Source organism: Corvus moneduloides, chromosome 19 (assembly GCF_009650955.1).
Source record: "Corvus moneduloides isolate bCorMon1 chromosome 19, bCorMon1.pri, whole genome shotgun sequence".
In the NCBI taxonomy this organism is placed as follows: domain Eukaryota; kingdom Metazoa; phylum Chordata; class Aves; order Passeriformes; family Corvidae; genus Corvus; species Corvus moneduloides.
The window spans coordinates 9,683,953-9,704,444 of record NC_045494.1 but is presented as its reverse complement, the minus strand read 5'-3'; the positions used below and the strand labels follow the sequence as shown (position 1 = coordinate 9,704,444).

Here is a 20,492-nt window from a genome sequence, read left to right as displayed (position 1 = left end):
CTTCCAGTATTCCCCATCCAGCCCTGGGCCTGGCCCAAGGTCACACAGCTGGGCAGTGGCAGAGCAGGGACATCACACCTCTGCAAGGGCAGTCCTGGGATGACCTGCCAGCACCCACTTTCTGATTCCAGTAGCAGAAGCATGAATGACCATGTCATCAGGGTGAAATCAGTGAAATTAGGCAGCTCAACCATGCATGGGATCTTGGCTCACATCCATTAAAAAAAAAATAGAAAACAAAGTCAGTTTCACTGTGAGTAAATCCTTTGCTCTACAGGTCTAGCAAAGAGTGTAAATAGGAAATCAAAAAAATCCCAAAAAGAATCTCTATGATCAGCAAGAGAAAAGAGTTCAAGAACATCTGCACAGCAAAGGACAGAACTACCTTCAGTAACTGAACTTAGCTGCACTCAGGAGGGATGGGATAGATTAACAGATAGAGCAGACTTCATTTCTTCAGCAGGTACCAGAACCAAGAAGTAGCAACAGACACAAAAACCACGGACTACAGGCTAATGAATCCTCAGCTGAACAAGGCAGCAAGTGAGGAGAACACTCACGCGAGCCCCTACAGGAAGGGCAGATGCTGAAACAGGAGATGCTTTGCAAGCCCAAGGGAGCTCCCAAGGGCTGAGCACAGCCCAGCCTTTGTGGCCTAACAAGGTCCAGGGACACGCACAGCAATTTATAGAAAAGCAACTTTGACACAGGCTGCAGGGCAAGGAGGGAGATTTCACACCTATTAGGAAACACTGTAAAGAGGAGCCTAGGCAGAGGGAGTAGAGTTTCCAAAAGGCATGCTTTGCCAAGGCACTGATGTTATATAATTGGAATATTTCAGACAAATGAAAGCAGAAAGGCCAGCAGGAATTTCTCATGTGTAATGAGTGGGGAGAATATCACCTGTTCCATCTGAAGGGGTAGCAAAGGAAGGATAGCCAAGAGCATTCTTCCAATGCAGAGCCTGATAAAATAATGTATTAGACTCTCTTTTTGGCAGGAGGAGCCACACTTTAAGGGTCTCAATACAGGTACAGAGAATCTTTCACCTTTCCAAAGCCCCCAGTCCAATCTCCACTTAACGCCACCTAAAATTTGGTGATCCAGCCGAATCCCCAGTTACAACATGAAGACACCACACGACTTACCATGGAGGGATGCCAGCGTTGTTGTCAGAAGACATAAGCAAGGAAGACACAGGCTGTGCTCAGGTTTAGGCTCACAGTTTCACATTGACATTCTCTCAGTTTCTGCTTGTTTGGGTGAGATCAAAAACCAGAAAAGTTTGGTCAACAGCTTACAGTTGTGCCTGGTTTCTACTTAAAACCAAACGGCCTGCACCAAACTGCTTCCAGATTTGCTCCGAGGACTTGCAGCCTTTGAGGCATCAGCCAGGGAATCTGTAGGAAATTCAAACTTGAACCCAAGTATGGCAATGGCATCGTGGCTCACAGCTTTCAGCAAAGCCTTCTTCAGCCTCTCTCCATCCCCATCCCTGTGCCTTTGCTGCCAGGAAGCACTGCACAAATGCTACCACAGACCCACATAAATGTGGGGTTCTTTCTGCTGACTTCAGAGAATCATGAAATGGTTTGGGTGGGAAGGGACCTTAAACCTGTTCCACCCCCTGCCATGGACAGGGACACCTTCCACTAGCCCAGATTGCTCCCAGCCCCATCCAACCTGGCCTTGGACACTGCTAGGGACGGGGAAGCCACAGCTGCCTGTACCAGGGCATCACCACCCCCCCACAGAAGGATTTCTTCCTAACACCTAAGCTAAATCTCTCCTCAATTAAGACCGTTTCCCCTTTGTCCTTTCACTATCTGTCCATGTAGTAAGTCTCTCTCCCCCTTTTCATAAGCTTCCCTTAAGCACTGAAGGGATTTCTCCTTGGAATGCCCTACATGAGAACAAGTGAGGAAGCAACTCAAGAACAAGGATGACAGCAGAGACCACCTCTATCCCAGCAACTGCTGCACTGGCTGCTGGACCCTCACAAGGCAAATAAATACCCAGGGACATCAGCTCTGCAAACGTGCTGTGTTCACAAGACAAAGGATTCAGATGAAGCAAAGAATCTGGAAACAATGAGTGAGCATTTTTCTGAAACATCTTGGTGATGCAGAGAGTGGGATTTAACAGTGTGTTACACTACTCAGAAGCTCTGCGAGTTTCTCCAAGGGCTGCCCTAGATTCAGCTCAGTTTTATGATATATTGCTTTATAGGACTCACAACTGCCTTCCCAAAATAAGACCCTCGAACTCTCTGAAGATACACCAGCACCGTGACTATTCTAAGATCAAGAGCAAGTTATTAATACATAGCAGAAGCGTGTGAATTGAAGGGGCAGGATGAGCTGCCCGCAAATAAACAAAACTATAATGTTCTATTTTGAGGCACAAGTGTGAGCGGATTGAAGTGCTGGAGGGGCCCTGTCAGAGCTTTGGACACAGCCCAGTTCAATGCCAGAAGTCAGAGCAAACACCACTAATAGTTTATATGTGGGGCACAGAGATTGAAAGTTTGGTCTAAAATCCCCAGGACAATGTCCCCATTTCCCCTACAGGAATTCAGAGAACTACAGAGTGAGCTGCTGTGATTCCCTCCTCACTCCATTGGCACAGGGTTTGGATTTTGGTGAAAGTGCCTTGAAGTGGCACTGAAGCAAACTTTAACTTTGGGAGCAAAGAAAGTCACTGGAATTCGTTTCTCACAGAATTTGTCCCAGTAGGTTAAAGTTTTCTCAGTATTTGCCTGCCCAGTAGCTGAAATTATGATTCTTTTCTCTTGTGCAAAGTCATGAGACAAAGGGTAACAGACAGCAGGCTGCACTCTGAGCAAGAAAACACATTAGATACCTGCCCAAACATGAGGCTTAGATAGACATTTTGTGCATCTCTCATCAGATTTGTTCAACCCTTGTACAACTAAAGAGTCCTGAGACTTTATTCTTTTCTAAGAAAACACTGGGGTTCGTGTAAAATGGGTGGTTCCTGGAGATACTCCCTTTGGGTTGTTAAGTTCGTTGTGGGTCTTGAGACCCCATAAAGGGAGAGCAGACTCCCTTCTGCCAGAAAGTTAATAACCAGCACAGAAAGCAGAGCTGCTGCTGACAGACATTGTTTCCATAACCTAGAGACGGAGAGGGCAGAGGGGACAGGGGAGATCAATAGGCCTGGAGTGTGTGTGGAAGCCAGCGTGTCTCTGATCAGGTTTCCTCCAGGGACTGGATCTCCATTTTTTTAACTTAACAGAAAAAATATCTTCCAGCCCTAAAGAGTGAGTTTGGATATAGATCTTCAGCCATAACAGAAAAAAAAAAAAAACAAAAAAAGAGAAAAGCATCTTTTTCTGCCATTTACAGTGGTGTGAAACCAAGAGATTGGTTTACAGTGCTGTGGCTGGAAGCACAGATTATCTTATCATTTTACATGTTTTCATCCAGATTAATGAAGCTTTCATGCTCAGGGCATTTTGGTCAACACTTAACAGTAACATCCCATGTTTAAGTGTTTGTAAAAGCGTCTGTAAAATGATGAGTAGGGTTGTTATTTCTACAGCCAAGATTACAAAGAAAATGAGTCATATGCAGCAGCACTGCCTGTTTCTTTGTCCCTTCCTCTCATTACTCCTGCCCCGGAACTCTGTAACCTCATGGCACATTTCAGTCCTGTTTCACAAAGGAATAGGCATCAGGAGGATATTCAGACTCCACCAGCTCTGTATTTTCCAGACCCCCCAAAGAGCATCTAAGTCTCCTCAACCCTCCTCAGACCTCAGAGAGCTGCACTGCTCCAGCTCTGAACTGAACACATTTCCATACCTACATCTGGGTACCAGAGAAAACCTAGAAACCATCAGATCTGCTTTCTGCCGTGGTTTGTCTGAGGTCTTCTCCTGCCTCTGAAGCAGATGCACAGAGACGCAAGAACACCCTACCACATGCTTTTTTGGTGGAGCATCTTCAACTAGTTCATAGAAACACAGGTTGGAAAAGACCCTTAAGGCCATCAAATCCAACCTTAAATTGAACATAATGAGACTTGCTTCTTCCATGAAGTTGTATGACAAGAACAGCCCGGCCATTCCCAGGTGGAAGACGAGCTCTCAACTCATGAGGAACCACATCCAGGGCTGGAAAAAGCCCTTGTCACAAGCGTGCATGAAGTTACACCAAAACACCCCTACAGCAGCCCCTGCTTACCACTTTCACCCTCTCCCCAAAGTTTTTAAAACTCCTGCTTGTGTCTTTTCCTCAGTTTTACCATGAACTTTAGGCTCCACATCCTTTGCACACCAGCGAGCACCGCTTGCTGCACGGGGAGCTGAGTGCTCAGCCACCACTGCTAGACAGAAAGTGGGTGTCAGGTTCTGTGCTCTGCAAAGGGCTCTTCCTCCCCAGCAAAATAGTGTCATTCATGCAAGGCTCAAACGCTGGACATACACATGCCAGCCCCTCAGACCTGACATTTAACATCCCGAAGCCATTTATCACTCAGCACCCTTATCCTGGTTGAAAATCCCCGAGTCACAAGGCAAACAACATTTTTCTGTGCTTTTGTATGTTTCTGCCTGCCTTTCTCCTTCTGTCTATTCAGCTGCTTCAATGAGCTCCCCCTGCGATCCCAATCTCGGCCGTTCTCCTCAGTGCCACCATTGTGTACCCACAATACCTTTGGGGCTGCCCCATCCAAGCATGTCCATGCTCGTTTCCCCATCAATTCCTCCCCAGTTTAGCAGTGCCGTCTGATTCACAGCTTTTTTATGTTCCTTGATAGCAGAGACCCCAGCGAGCTGCTCTGGCTGCCTTAGCATTTTAAACAGCTTTACCCTGAACTGGTCAGCCGAAAAGCACTTATTTCTACAGAAAAGGAGATGACATCAGCTGATGTGGGATAACCATGACAACCTCCCCAGACCAGCAGGGCCACATGCTATTTGAATAAGAAAGTTTAACTCTCAACAACTTCCTAGGCAGGAGCTCCAGTTTTAATTGGCAGAGTGAGCACATGTCACTTTTGCACACTCATGTGTTCCCCCCCAGCATTTCCATGAACTGAAGACTCCTGAGATGTGGAGCAGATAGTGGTAAAAGGAAATCCTTCCAAAGTGCCATTTTGCATTCCTACCTGCCACAAAGCTGATGTGCAGATAAAGAGGATATTAGCCCCAAAACCATTCTTCAGTTTGTTTTCTAGCAGACTTGCACCAGCATCAAACAATTGACTATTCTTCCTAAGAAGTGCACTTTGGGATTTGACACATGGCAGGACTTCTGGAGTCAGGCTGCTCATCTTTACTCATCTGCTAGGAAAGCAGAAGAAGGTATTTCAAAGCTTGGGTTTGGATCCAAAGCAAAAACAAATCCATCTTCTAAACTGCATCTTCCTTCTGAAAGGGGTCCATACCTGGTTGGTGTTTCTTGCTCAGGTGGGGTGGAATCACTTTTAAATGGGCTGATGTGCAGAATCTAGAGGCAATGTGCTGGATCCAGAGAGGTTAACTCTGCTCTACTGCAGTTTTGAAGCATAGTTGCATTCTGGAAAGCCCCACGTTCACTTTCTACACCACTTCTTTCCAGCATATAAACTCTTTGTCAAAATAAATAAGTGTAGAAGGATTAGCCTTCTGGATGCAGAATCTCTTACTCCCCACTTCTTCATAATAGTGTATTTATAAAACACATGTGTCCCATTTTGGGGCAATTTAAATTTTGCCTAGTATATAAATGCTTCATTAAAACAGCTGCTCACAATCTGTCAGTGTAAATATTTTCCACCACTTTCTGATCATCCTGAAAGGAGGCCAAGGCCAGAGCCATGGATCCAAACAGCCCTGCATGTCGGAGGTGTTCACTATTTACTTTCACATACATATTTCAGGGCTTGAGCCTGTCAGCCATGGCTCCCTTCCAGGCTCTGGGAACAGCTAGATTGCACCACTTGGGTCCTCCCTGATGGAGAAACCTCCAAGAGATGAGGGCAAAGGGAATCCAGGTGTGTTTGCAGGAGGCCTCTAGAACATCTCTGTGCAGCAAGACTTCACTGGATACAGCTAATCAGACATTTCAGCTCAGCATTGACACATCCACTGCCAAAAAGGAGCAGTCCCTGCATCACCACATGCCCGTGCCCATCCATCCCTGCTCCAGACCTCTCTTCATGCAGCCCTACAGTCGACTGGGTCAGAAAACTAAACTAGAAAACTAATTAGGCTGAAATAGAAGATTTTTCCCTCTCTTTCTCACCTCTGCTTCAAATGTTTCCTGCAAGTTTAAACAAAAAGTAAAGAACAGAGCAAAAAACAAAACCCCAAATATGAAGGATGCAGCCCAGATTGTGCAGCTCCAACCCTAATGAAGGCTCCCAGCCCAACATCAGCAGATTGGATATAACTCACAGACAAAATGAACCTCTCATCACCTACAACGACATCCTAATTTGGGACCAGCAGGCCCCAAGGGGTCTAGCTGGGAACAGGGAAGTCTCCTCCTCCCAACACGTCCCTGCCAGTGTTGAACAAAGACTTGTTCACTGGCCCAAAAGATCTGTTTGACTTGGAAAAATTAATCATGCCCAGAAAGCCAGTCTCCTTGAGATCAGGAGGCTCAATTCCACCTTTCATTAAACCCCTGCCCTTCTGGAATAACTGCAACTGAGGCAGCAGGGTCACATCTGATTCATACTGTGACTGGGAATGAAACCTGAACCGCAGGCTCAGATCATTAATCCTGTTATCTGCTGCCTCCCTGCATCAATCCAGAGAGGAGGAAGCCTCTTTATCGCGGCTCTATGCCTCATGATGAAATAATTCAACTGGATTAAATCAGCTCTTTGGGTGCATCAATCACGCCATTGTCCCTGGAGCAGGAAGTTTCCTCCTCAGCCTTTAGCCACCTCTGCCCTGACCCATATTCCAAGGACTTCCCTGCACATTTCGCTCATGTCTGTATTTCGCATTGACTTACACAAGCAGTTGTGTCCCGTGAGCAAGAGCAATAAAAAAAAGCTAATAAACAATAAAGTTAATAACTCTTAAAGTCATGCAAGATGTAAGAGATACAGACAGAGAGATGCCTGGTGAGATTTTCATTAGAAGCAACTTACAACTTGCTGAGATTTCCTCCAAGTAGGGTGTTGAACAAAGCCTTGGCATTTTGAAACTACCACTGAGCACCTGCCTGAATTGAAATCTCACTCAGGAACCCACATCTCCAGAAAAAATGTTGAATTCCAGTAGGACTCAAGTGGTATCAGATGCTGAATCTCTCTCCAAGGCAGCACTGCAGCAAGATACCAGTCAGATACATTGTCCATGTGATTTCTCAGCTAGAGCTTGTGGGTAAGAACTGGGAAACTCGGGGACCAGAACAACTAAACAGGACAACAACGACTCTGGTTCTTTGTTAAAAACCAATAGAAGCATTGGGATCTCCAAAGGAGAAGCTTTTAATCTTAAACCCATTTCTTGCCATGGACATGACAGCAAAATCCACATCCCACTTTATGGCTCAGTTGCTGTGCTTTGAGAGATCAAAAATCAGACAACACAGGAACAATTTTTCCCTCAACTTGTAACCTGTGGGGCTTCTGCTAAGCTCACAGGACGAGTCTGGGGGCGTCAGTGGGGACTGCTTGTTCAGCAGTGCTGTAAGAGGTACAGAAAAAGCACAGGAGCAGCATTTTCCCTGGGAACTTTGCACCCAAAAGCACTGGTGTTGTCCAAGCAGGAAACGTGGCCTTTTTCCCAAAATTAGTCCAGAAATATCAAGGAACCCTCCTGCCCCTGACTAATCCCCATCTGAACTCACATCACGGAATCAATTGTTTGTCTTTAGCAGAGATGTGGTGCAAAGGGACTCTGGGGGAGGGGAGCAAAAGTGATCAGAAAGGATCAGCTGTTGGGCTGTGTGGGATTTGGAATCTGTACGTGAACTTCACAGTAACAAAATAGGCTTTCCACGGCATTATTTACGCTCCTGATGCAGAGATAAACCACCACTTCCTTGCATTACCCTCTTCCAAGTGAGAGCAGTGAGAAACATGACAAAAAGGCATTCCCATTTAAATTCATGCTCTTTTTCCCCCTCTCCCTCTCACAAACACACATTTGCTTTGAGCCTCAGGTTAACAAAAACCACAAAGCCCCACTTATCCAAAACCACAACATTTTCCTTGATTTGGGGTCAAAACTGACAAGTTCTGCCTGTTTTCCTCTTGCAACCACCAGACTTCTCAGGTTCACTCTCAGAGCACCTCCGTAACACTGAAAAGTTCACAGACCTGGCACAAGTTTGGGATTTATTATTAAACCTGCCAGATTTCAGGTTTGATTTATGACTCTTTCACAGGGCCCCGTTATCGAGTAGAGACAGGCCCTGCAGTGCATGCTGTGAGGCGTTCTCAGAGCTATAAACCAAAGCCAAAAGGGACCACTTAGAGCTGGTCTGCCCCACGTAGAAATGCAGAGCAGCCACCACCTACCAGGACCAGGGGTGTAGCTTTTAACAATACTTCTGTATTTTCTGTTTCTGCAACTTTCTGTGGTTTCTAGAGGCTCATTGCAGCAGAAAGGACACTGTGGAGTAAAGGAAAGGGCCGTCATGCCCTTGGTTCTCTCGTGGCTTGGCCTCTTTCTGCAGTGATGCTGAATGGTGCTGCACAGGGAGGTGAAGCTGTTCCTCTTACCGGGGTGTGAGTTTCAGAATTTCTCCCCTGGTCAGTGCATTTCAGTTTTGTCCAAGACCACAGCATTGCTTTTCTCACTTTGGTTGAGAGAGATGACAGCAGTTTTCCATTCAGCCTCGTGCCCCCACACTCAGCAATAAGGCTCTTTTCCAGCTCCCCCCAGGACACCCCTAATGTCCAGGGACAAGGCAGGATTCCTGCAGCATTTCATGAGCACTGCTGCTTCTGGGTACCTGCCTCCTGGATCCAAAAGTCACAACTTCAAGCACTTCCCCAGGATTATAGAAGTAGGGAAGGGTGGTGCACACACAGCCCCATCCTTGAACACCTGTCTGCAGATGGAGGCAGAAAAATAGGTAAATTTAAAACCCACCCCAAAAACCCACTCAGTACTTCTGTCACTATGACCCACAACAGAAACAAAAATTGGGACCAACTGACATTGTCCCAGGAGATAAATCTCCATTTATGTGAGCTTCCAGAGGTCTTGGAGAGATTACAGAAAGTGTGGAGAGGAAATAGTAAAAAGCACACACAGGAAACCCTGACGCGGTGTCGCTAAGCCATATGGTCAACATAAAACATTGAATACTTTTGTTTGGATTTGCAATGTGACATTTATATTATTTTTATACATTTTATGTGTGTGTGTATATATATATCCATATACATAAAAGATAAATATAATTTATTTATTTTACGTTTTAAACTCCGAGGATGTCAAAGGCAATCTGCAGAGATGAAGGGCGATTTACTGCCAAGGTTTCAGGAGCAGTCCCAGGGGCCCCGTTCACAGTTATAACAACACATTTTATCTCTGCACAAGCAGGAAGGGGGGGCGTAGCGAGACGGAGGGGCGGAAGCAAGAGCTGGCAGTGAATCAGATGATGCATATTAGGGAGATAATAAGGAGAGATTACACGCTTGGCAACTGCTCTGCGCTGTGCCCTCGGTTTGTAAAGCTCAGGTTCCCCCGCCAGGATTCCTCGCTGTTCCACAGTGCCTCCGGTAGTTTAGTCTAAGAGCACATCCCGCCAGGAAAAGCTGGTGTGGCCAAGGCACCTCGTGCTCCCTCTCCCTTCTCAGTTTCGGCGAAACTCTCATCTCCAGGAGAGGATCAGCACAGGCCCGGAGAAGCACTTCAGTCCCAGCCCTTCACAACTTCCGAGGACTCCAAGTGCTGCACATCCAGCTCTCCAAGTGGGTGGTATGCCCAGCTGCCAAGTTCTCATGTTGAATAGTATCATTCCAGCACCAGGGTTTTTTTTCTTTTTTTTTTCAGGCAAACAGCTGCACGGCAGACATGCACAAGGGCTCAGCAGGAGCCGTCACCATCAGGTAGCTGCCCTGCCTCTAACAGTGCAAACTGCTCATTTAGGGTGGGGTCTTGGCCAGGCAGCAACACAGTGGAAGACTGTCTCCAGTTCAAAGTGGCTGGCACTAAGAAATTCTTAATTTAACAGCATTGCTTAATAGAAAAGTAAAAATATGACCCATTCAAAGTTATTTCTACATTTCCTTGTTCACCTGAAGACAAGGTGGCCAAAGCTTCATAAATTACTCAGGTGAGCTCCAAATGTTGCATTTCATTTCTTTCATAGAAGGGTTTGAGATGGAAGGAACCTTAAAGTTCATACAGTTCCACCCCCCAGCCTTGGGCAGGGACACCTTTCACTAGACCAGGTTGCTCCAAGCCCTGTCCAATCTGGCCTGGAACACACCCACAGATGCAGCATGCACAGCATTGTGCAGTTCTTTTTACAGCAACTCTCAATCCTGGCTCCCTATAAAACTTCAGAAGCTCCAAAGGAACAGCACTTGAGTCCAAAAACCATTTTCTGACTTACCACAGTGACTCACTATTTTCGTTCCAGTAAATGGTCACAAACTTGTTAGGTTTTGCTGATGCTCTCCGGATCCTTGCAAGCATCACTCTGCCCTTTTGCTTTGGCACTCGAAGGTTTCTTGCAGCAAACCACAGCGCCACGTGCCCAGGAGGGACCAGCTAAACCCATCAGTGCTAACAGACCTGTGGTGACCGTGGGAGCAAACAAAACATCGTCCCTCCTCCACTGTGAGGTTTGTCCGCTTAGTTGTCTGCACTAGAACCTTAATTAAGTCAGGTACAGCTGCAGGAGTAAAAGCAATGAATCAGCAAGTTCCCTTGCCACCAAACAATTCCCAGCACAGAGCAACAAGTGTGGGAGGCAAGAGGAAAGAAACCAAAACAATTATTTTTAGTAATGATTTTTTTAGGTGGTATGACCCCAACTGCCCAAAACAGGAAGGTGATCAACACCACCATCTCCAGCAGCTGAGGCTGGGTCTCTCTAATATATATGCCAAAGTAGGAGATGACAAAACCAGGAGGTAAATTTCTTTGGCCAATGCTGGGAGCAAATATAACTAGGTGACTGGAATAGGCACTTTTGGACCTAAATTGCACAAAACCACGAAAATGCTCGAGTATTCACTTGAGCATGTGCTGAAACACTTTGCTCAATAGTTCTAATTTAGACAGATACAGGACTAACACTATTTAAACATCTTTTAGAAATGAGTAATAATTCATTTCTTTTTAGTTGTCTAGCTGTACAGCCTAATGAATGAGTTTTGTCCCAAATACATCCACATCTTCATCTGTTCTGTGTATTAATTCTCAAAAGGAGCTTCAGTAGAGGATTTCTTATCTATGCATTCATCGGTTCTAACTCCCTAGTGAGGTTATTCCTGAAGTTTTTAATAAAAAGAGACTTTCGATTCTTGAGGTCATGTTGCAAATTATATCTTCACTAATCTAGCAGAGGTCAAAAAATAAGTTAGAGCCAAAGAACATCTCTGGCTCCTTAGTACATGTGTGTCTCAAGGCTTTTAAAAATACACAGTCCTGCTGCTATAAATAGAGCGTTCTTCTCAAAGGTCAAAAGCTTTCAAAGTCCAGGAAAACAACACATTTTCTTTCTTTTTATAATTATTATGTGTTTTGTCTCCTCAGAAGAAGGGTGCACTAAACTGGGACAGGAATTGCTCTTGGGGACAGAATTTCAACCCATCTATTTTTACACCTTCGGAGAGTTAACATGAACATCAGTGTCATTTCCTTTGTCAGACACTTCAGCAGCACAGCACTGAGAACAGCAACCAGACACTAACACAAGAAGAGAAAAAGAGCATTAAAAGTCAAGAGTGAAGAGGAACAGTTTTCCACTGAGCCCTCTTCAAGGACACGAGCGTGGGAAGGCACCATGGTAGGGTAAATCCTGTGCTTGAGGCTCTGATCAATTCTCTTACATTAAAAGGTGCTTGAACATGTAGAGAACTGCTCACATGAGTTTGAAGAAGTAAAATCTGCTGAGTAAATACACAAAGACAACAAACTATGTGAAAAGAAATCCAAGATGTCAGCTGGTAGCTGAGATGTGACGAGACCAGGGGATTCTCTGAAAAGGTGTTTCTCCACACAGTGGGCACATATTCATAGCCTTCTTGGTTCTCCAGGCACAAGAATCCCTCTTCCATCTCCAGTACTTGGCCATTTCCTTGGAGATTGATGAAAAGAGCAACCTCAGTCAGTTCTCTAATTGGCTTTACTCAGGAGTGATCTCATATAGCAACTCATGTCTCTACATGCAGGATCTCTCCTTCCTGGTGAGGTGGAACTCTGCATGGAGACAGCTCTGGTGAATATTGCCCCAGGTTCTGCTTGCAGGGCTGTAGAATGAACAGGACCCTGCATTTGTGTGATACACAAATCCAGGTTTTATAAAGAAAATTTAGTTCTTCCAGGGATCAGACCTGCAAACAGCAGTGCAGTGCCCAGAGACTGGTTTAGCTTCTACTCTTGAACAGTCAAGATATAAAGCCTGGTTTGTTTTCAAAACAGTCCATAGAGTTCTGTCATGGGGTTTGATCATAGTCTCTGAATTCAGCCTAAAGTCAGGGAATCCAAACCAGGCAAGAGGTGCCATCTCCTTTTAGGTTACTACCACTTCTCTCTCAGGCTAAGCTTGACATGACTGATGAGGATGGTGGGATCCTTGAAATAAGGAAAGCATGTGCATTCTTCCAGAAGAGCAGTATCAGGACACCAGAGGTTTATTGAGGGACACGTTACTGTGCTGACCCATTGCTTTACTTGAGGCTTAAAAATGTCTCCTTTGGACCAGCCTGGGAAGGCTTACCTGCTTTTAGGACCTCAGCTTTTGAGGAGCTGCTCTACAATGTGATAATGTACAAGCTTTCTTCAAGCTTTTCTGCTCCTGTACTGACACAAGGAGATGAAAAGGGTGTGGAGTGGTGCTGAGCCTCTGGAGGGGTCATTGACATCACGTGCAGTACTGGAGTGATTCTCACTGGTTCAAACCATCCTAGCCTGCTGATGAGCAGGCAGGGGTCAGAGGAAGTTGCTGTGGTCATAGAAACACATCCTTTGGGGTCTATCCCTCCTCTCCTTTCTCCAAGACACATTGAAGCTCTTGGCCAAGCCCAAAGCCATTTTTCCAACACCCTGAGCAGCGCTCCCCCCAGCTGCACTGCCCACCACCACGACTGCTTTGGAAGTGCAGCAGCAGTGCAAGGACTGCATTTGGGGAGCTCTCCTAGCAGAGCCCTTGGCAATGTGGACCACGTGTGAATTTTACCAGTCCCAAGACCAGAGCTCATTATTCATACACACACCACCTCCTTCCACATGCTCAGACATCTTCCCCCAAAAGCCCTGTCAGCTTTACGCAACCTCAGCAGCTCAGTTGCTTCACAAAAGTTAACACCCAAGGGCAGTATGGATATAACACCCTGAACATTAGGGAAGTGTGAAAGTGAGGTGCTTTTCCCAACCTTCCTCCTGCATCAATTCTGCCCTGGCCAGTCCCTCCAGTGAAAAACTATCTCAGCAGGCCAAGGGAATGCCTCCCAGGCTCAGAGATGGTCCCTGTAGTGGAGACAGCAGTATCCATCCCCAGCATTGCTTTTGCCAAGGGTCACCTCAGTGAAGTCTTTCCCAACTCCATTCTTGCCCTGCCACAACAGCAATGGCAGCTGTGCCACCACCAGTGGCACAGGCAGGGCAGAGGGAAGAGGTGGCACCTGCCTGTTGAGAGCATCAGGAAGCAAAAGCTATGAGCAGCCACCATACACAGGTGTGGGGGTGGGAGAAAAACAAGACAAGGTAGGAGCAGAGCTCAAAAGGACCTGCCAGAGCAAAGCCAGACCTTCTGCCAGAGAAAAGCCAGACCTTCTGCCAGAATATCCCCACAAGCAACTCAGCACATCCCATAGGACAAGTTTCAGTCTAAGGGCAGGGTGAATCTCACCCTGGGGATTCTGCCCCTCTGCTTCCCTCAGGTGAGACCCCACCTGTAGAGCTGCCTCCAGCCCTGGGGTTCCAGCACTGGAAGGACATGGAGCTGCAAAAGTGAGTCCAAAAGAGGCACCAGGATGATCAGAGGGGTGGAGCAGCTCTGCTGTGAGGAAAGGCTGGGAGAGTTGGGGTTGTTCAGCCTGGAGAAGGGAAGGCTTTGGGGTGACCAAACTGTAACCTTCCAATACCCGAAGGGAGCCTATAGAAAAGATGGAGAGAGACTCCTTACAAGGGCCTGCAGTGACAGGACAAGGGGAATGGCTTCAAACTGACAGAGAGCAGATTTAGACTAGATATCAGGAAAAAATTATTTAATGTGAGGTTGGTGAGGCCCTGGCACAGGGTGCCCAGAGCGGCTGTGGCTGCCCCATCCCTGGAAGTGTCCAAGGCCAGGCTGGACAGGGCTCAGAGCAACCTGGGATAGTGGAAGGTGTCCCTGCCCATGGCAAGGGGTGGAATAGGATGATCTTTAAGTCTCTTCCAACCCAAACCCTTTTGGGATTCTGTGACAGTGGTGTCCATCCCCTACCATCCACAAAGAGCCTTGACTCTTTCCAAATCTTATTTGTCTTCTCTGCTCAGCACTGACAGCACCCATGGCAGCACCATGGCACCCATCTCACAAGGATGTGTGGTACTGTGACATGGGGTCAGATAAAATCTAGTAGTTAATCCTTCCGTGAGACTTAAATATCTATAGCATTTTCTCTACCAAAAGACTTCCAAAACCACACAGTCTCTCCCTGCCATTATATCTCTTTCAGTAGCCTGATCTTTCTATGTGAGTGGGGAAAAAAAAAAATTAAAAATCCACCTTTCCCCTCCCTTTCCAAGCAGCAAGTCCAGCGGGAGATCAAAGCACACAGTAATTTAGACCATGGAATAATAAAAGTCAATGAGAACAGCGTGCTGCTGACAGGGGAGTTGTGCCATGCCACAGTGGGGAGGAAGGCTCAGGCAAGCCAAGAGCTATTCCCTGGAGCTGAAGAGACCAAACAGAGCAGGAAAAGAGGGAGCTCTTGTTTAAGAAAGTTCTAATTTTTTTAAGAGGACCCATGGATCAAACCACAAAGCCAGCAGTACGAATATTTATGGGGTCAAACTCAGCAATCCCATACCCCATAAAATTTTCCACTGGCTTTAATAGGTACTTTGCCTTCTTTTTGGTAGAACCCCCTTATCACCACGGCACTGTGGAGTGTGGTTGTCTCCTCCACTGCATGGACACTGAGCCTTGCATCTGGAGCAGCTTCAACTTTTTGTGCATCAATTCTCCTTTTTGAGCTTCCCTCAGACACAGCTTGTGTAGGTGGAAAAGACTTCTGGAATCTCCAGATGGAGAGCAAGAGGAAAACAGAGCATGCACTGTAGAAGGTGGCAGGTCCGAGTTGATGCTCCTTCTTTGGTTTGCTTAGGAAAACCTTGGTTTGTTCCCAGCTGGGAGCAATTGGCCATCACCCAAAACACAATGAAATGAGAATAGCTGAATAAACCCAAAGTCTCCTGACACCAAATAGAAAAGAAAATCAAGCTGCAGGACAGAGTCAAAAATAACTTCCCAGTTCGCCAACAGCCCAGTTGCCACCTCCAGCTGAGGAATCCTGCCAGCCACGCATGCTCATTCCACATGAACTCCTCATCTGACAGAGGAGGGAAGGAAGTGACAGCTCCACAGCTGCCAGCCAAGGGCTAATGGGTTAATGATCCACCTTTAATATTGCACATGGAAAAAAAGAGTTTTCCTTGGCCTGCCACACATCCCAGGAGATTCACTGCTGCATCCCTTTCCTTCCTCCTCCAACCTCCGCTACCATCGCGCCAAGAACGTGGTGAATGGAGCAAGCCTGCAGAAACGCTGGAACGACAACCCCTGGCCAAAGGACAATAATTTGATCGAGCGCTCATCAGCACACTTTCCTCAGGCTGCAGAAACAGCTGGGGCTTTCTGAGGCTGCTCTGGGAGCCCTCCCTTTTGGCCAAGGCAAGCAAGGCCTGGTGTGAGGGTTCACTGCTGCCACAGAGGTGATCTGGGGGGCTGAAGTACCCCAGAGAGCCAACACAACCACTGCACACGTGCTCCAGGAGGAGCCCGGCCCCACTTCCCTTGTTCTGCTGGAAGGGTGGAAGCAGAAACACCCAAACAAAACAAGCTCCAAATTTGGGTCTGACCTTATGATTTGGACAAGGTCATCTCCTGTTCCTCCCTCACAGGAGGAGAGGAAGGTCCTCGTCACAGCTTCTGAGGCGCTGCCACTGCTCGCAGCAGACACACAATGATCAGGGTTTGGTTCCTGATGTCCGCCAGGGCCTCTGGTTTTGGATTCAGCAAAAGAAGCAACCAGCCCAAAGCTGAACCAGCCAGACTCAAGCCAACCCTCTACTGAGGTTAGAAAACATCAAGCTAGCGTATTTTTTTGTCATGCTTTATTTCAGCATTTTTGCACATCTCTGTATTTTGTTGGCTTTGGCAGGTACCTGAAGCCATAATACTGCAAGAGAAGCTGATCTCTTCATGCTCCATTCTGGCAAAATCAAGGAGCAGTGGAAACCTCATACTAGTTGCTTCTAATTTTGTGAAATTTCCAGAACTCAGTCTGGACCAAGAGCTTCTAATGAGTTTGGATAAACTCTGAATAATCCTCTGAACTCTCAAATGTCTCAGGGAAACAGTCAAATATACTATCTGGAACTTTGGAAGATGCTTCAGAGAGCAGCGTTCCTGGATCAGCACAAGTATTAGAGATGCAATAACCATTGCATGCCCATGACTTGCATTAAAATTAAAAAAAAGAAAGATAGAGAAAGAAAAAAAAAAATACCCACACGTGTTTTTACTAAACTTATGGGAAAGAAAGGTAACCCCAATTCTCTCATTATATACCAGCCTAAACCTGCAGAGGAGTTCACCAAGGCACACCAGAAAAGTCAAACCAGATTTATCTACCAGGCTTAAAGAAGGGAAAGGATGAATGACAGCTCCTTTCTTAAAAGGGAAAGAAAAGAAACATTAACTCCTGGTGTTAAAATGCTGTAAAACTGGCTTTTGACTCAGCACAGCATAATGCTGCTTGTAAATGGGGTAATTGGTTTGTGTGAGGTCATGAAATGAAGCATGCCTGTTCCTGCCCATTGCCTGAAGCACAGTCAGCTGCAGGAGGACACAATACTTGCACAGCACAGGTGAGGGCAAAAAGACTCAGGTATCATGCAAAATAAGGGATAAAAGGTATTAATAAATTTAAGTGTGTGAAGAGCTAAATATCCGAGAGCTTGAAACTCCCTTACCCTTGGAGGTGACACTGTGCTTTCTAATCCCATCCCTCTTCAGCAGCGCAGTGATCAGCAAGTGCATAGAGTCTCCTTCTGCTTTGCCACCTTTCTGGGTTGGAGGTCCTCAGCAGACCCAGACTGCAGCAGAACTGAGCGTGCAGAGAGCAATCCTGTGCTGGAAGTGAGACACACAGATGTTGGGCGGGTGGCAAAGCACAGAGAACGAAACACACAATGTGGTTCAAACATCCAGACACCGGGAGAGCTGCTGGAATCCCTTCTGTTTATGTTTCCAGACATCTCCATCAAGTAGGGGGTAATTAAACACTACAGCAATTGGGTGATAGAATGATTTATTTTTAAAGCACCCTCACAGCCTGGGGCTTTGGGAAGCACATGGAGACATGAACATTTCTCCAAAGAGGAAAAAGAGCAGAGCACTACATGGAACCCCAACTGAGGGCAGGCAGAGGTACAGGAAGGAGAAGTGAGCAATAGGCCAGCATGGAAAAGTGATGCAGCTCTTTATTTCACTGTCAGCTCAGGCTCTTTAATCTTTGCAGGCTTTATTTATGAGTTCAGAGAAAGAAGGGAGTGGTGCCAAAAAATGTGAAAAGAAAATAAAATTACTTATTTGAATAGGAAACGTCCCACGGAAAGCAAAGTCCAGCATGCAGAGAAGGAATCACGGAGACCATAACCACAGATCAGTGGACAAAAATAAAAGAGCCAAACCAAGATGGAAGAACCTGCCCAGGGTCACCATGGCAGGTCTGGGGTAGAGGTGAGAGAGGTTTTTCCAAGCTTCTGTCTGTTTATCAGCTGCACTTCCCCAAAAATTGCTGTTCCCTGGGTTCCCTGGTTTTAAGAGAGAAGAGAGCAAGGGGAAACAGAGAAGTGCGCGATCATAAGAGCTGTGACAAGAGACAAAGGACTTATTCCCAAAGGAACAAACAACAGGGGCAAAGGCTGCAGGAGAGATGTTGCAAAAGCCATTTCTACCTCCACAGCGTTGAAAAGTAAAGGTCCAAAAACATGAATGACATGGGACCATTTGGCTTCAGGAGCTCTCCGGTCCCTGGATTTCTTTTCTGGTCTTGCTTGTCCTGAAGCCCTTCCCAGAAAAATCATGGAAGAAGGAAGGAGAGAGCAGGCTGACCGTTTGAAATACACAGAGCACCAAGGCATCCTCTCCTGCCACAGAGGTCAGGAGAGCAGATCCTTGAAGCCAAGGACCATGGGAATTCAGCTTTACATCCAGGCGCGCTTCAGTCCGTTTATTTTACATGTTTATTTAACATCTACATGAATCAAGGCAATATTATTTCATAAAAAAAAAAGAAAGAAAAAAAAAAGAAAACTTGGCTTCATTTATTCAAACATTTGGACAAGGAAGGAAGAAAGCCCAGCTCAGGATTTGGCTGGGTGGAAGAATAGGAATAGGCAGTTATTACCCTGTTGTCAGTGGTTCAAAACCAACCCGATTGGAGGAACTGAAGCAATTTTCATCTGGCAGCTGTTGGAGGAACCTCCCTAAAAGGAGTCATGGCCTCAGCTCAGATCCAAGCAGATAAGAGTCCTGCAAGGACAGGGAGCAGGACAGAGCCTTAATTTTTTCCTGGAGAACAAGAGAAAACGATGGACTTTCTGTAGGTTGGAGTGTCGCAGTGAGAAGGTGTTCACACAGCTCTTTCAGTGCCCATTCCAGACAGAAGGAAAAGTCAGACCTTCACTGAACCTATCCAGACCCACCACGCTTTTACTTACCTGGCATCTCCCAAAACATGTCAGTGCCCAGAATAACAAACACCCAGAGCAAAGGCTGGTCAAGGAAACACTGCTAAAAGCTGCAGAATAATACCAGCAGCACGAGGTCATAAACTAGAGCTGCCAAGGCATTAAAACAAGCAAGGGTTGTTACCCCTCCCACTCCTCTCCTCTCCTCAGAATAACATTAAACACCAAGGCAGCTGCAGAAGCCATATTTTTCTAGGCAATTCCCAAAGCTGCTACCACGTCTTGCCTTTAAATCAAGGCTGGATGGGTTTTTGGAAGATGCGCTTTTGTCAAATGCAAGTTATGGGGTTCAATAAGGGTTGAAATTCTCTGGCCTGTGCTATACAGGAGGTCACAGCCTGGATGATTTAAAGTCTCTTTTGGTTCCAAAACCTATGGAAAGAGCTACGAAGCCTCCTGCCCCAGAAATAAAAGAATAAACAGCAGCAAATAATAAAATTGTCAAACACGGACAGCCTTCACCCACAGAACAGCCGTGAGCAAAATGAAGGCTCTTTGGCTCTGTTCATTAATCACAAGGATTCAGATTCATTACTGAGGTCTTTTCTCCCACTTTCCAAATGAAGCAAGGTTTATGGAGTCACACTGCACACTTGCTCCGTCCTATCCAGTGTTCGGGCCTGTCATCCACGTCCAACAAGGAGTGCAGGTCTGGGATATTAACTTACTTCACTTCTGGCAAAAGAAAGTAAGTGGGTAGAAGGAAAGAGAGCTCGATTGATATCCCCAGTGAAAGAAAGGCAGTAGCATAAAAATCAATCCTTTGCACACCAGGAAAAACCTCTGGGAGCAGGGGAGGAGGTTAGGCCCCCCCACCTTGGGGAGGGAAAACCTCTGGTCAGGATTTTCATACCCTGAGGAACCTATTCCAGCAACATTTCATACTGGCCTGGATTTTCTGACTTCTAAGGACAACAGAGCTCATGCCGTAGTTTTAATACAATTAATAAAACTCCAACGAGCCACTAGACACCAATCAAGGGTAAACTGAGCCCTAGGAGTTTCAGAACTCACAGAATTACTTTTATTTATGGCTAATAAGCCACAGCACGGATGGCAGAGCTTCAAAGCAGTTCACAAGCCCCTCCATCACACAGCCTGCAGTGTGGATACCACTGGGAGTGTGGATGAAGCTGGGGCCAGAGCCCCTGCAGCCCCCTGTGTACGCACTCCTAATGAGCAACAGAGCTTTCTGAAGAGTTTATATGGTCTCCACCAAGGCAGGACCTAATTTAATAGTTTATTCTCTCCATTTTCTTCTGGGGAGCAGACCACGGGGAGTAAAAACCGCCCCAGTGCCATTTAGAGCTTCCCATGTGTTGGTTATTGTTATAGTTTTACTCTCGTTGCTCGGGCACCCTGTGCAGAAGGCAGA

General features: G+C 46.3%; 1 long non-coding RNA gene across 8 annotated transcripts in view; it reads right to left on the bottom strand.

The window, feature by feature from the left end:
- LOC116453650 overlaps nt 1-17,534 on the bottom strand; it is a 61,595-nt gene extending 44,061 nt beyond the window's left edge. For 3 of the 8 annotated variants that reach the window (XR_004243877.1, XR_004243875.1, XR_004243882.1), the window contains exon 1: nt 10,539-10,923. This is a non-coding gene — a long non-coding RNA (uncharacterized LOC116453650). Of the gene's footprint in view, nt 1-10,538; nt 10,924-17,335 lie in introns of those variants that run through there. The other 5 variants (XR_004243883.1, XR_004243884.1, XR_004243881.1 and 2 more) reach the window with 4 other exon arrangements.
- Nucleotides 17,535-20,492: the final 2,958 nt, after the last annotated feature.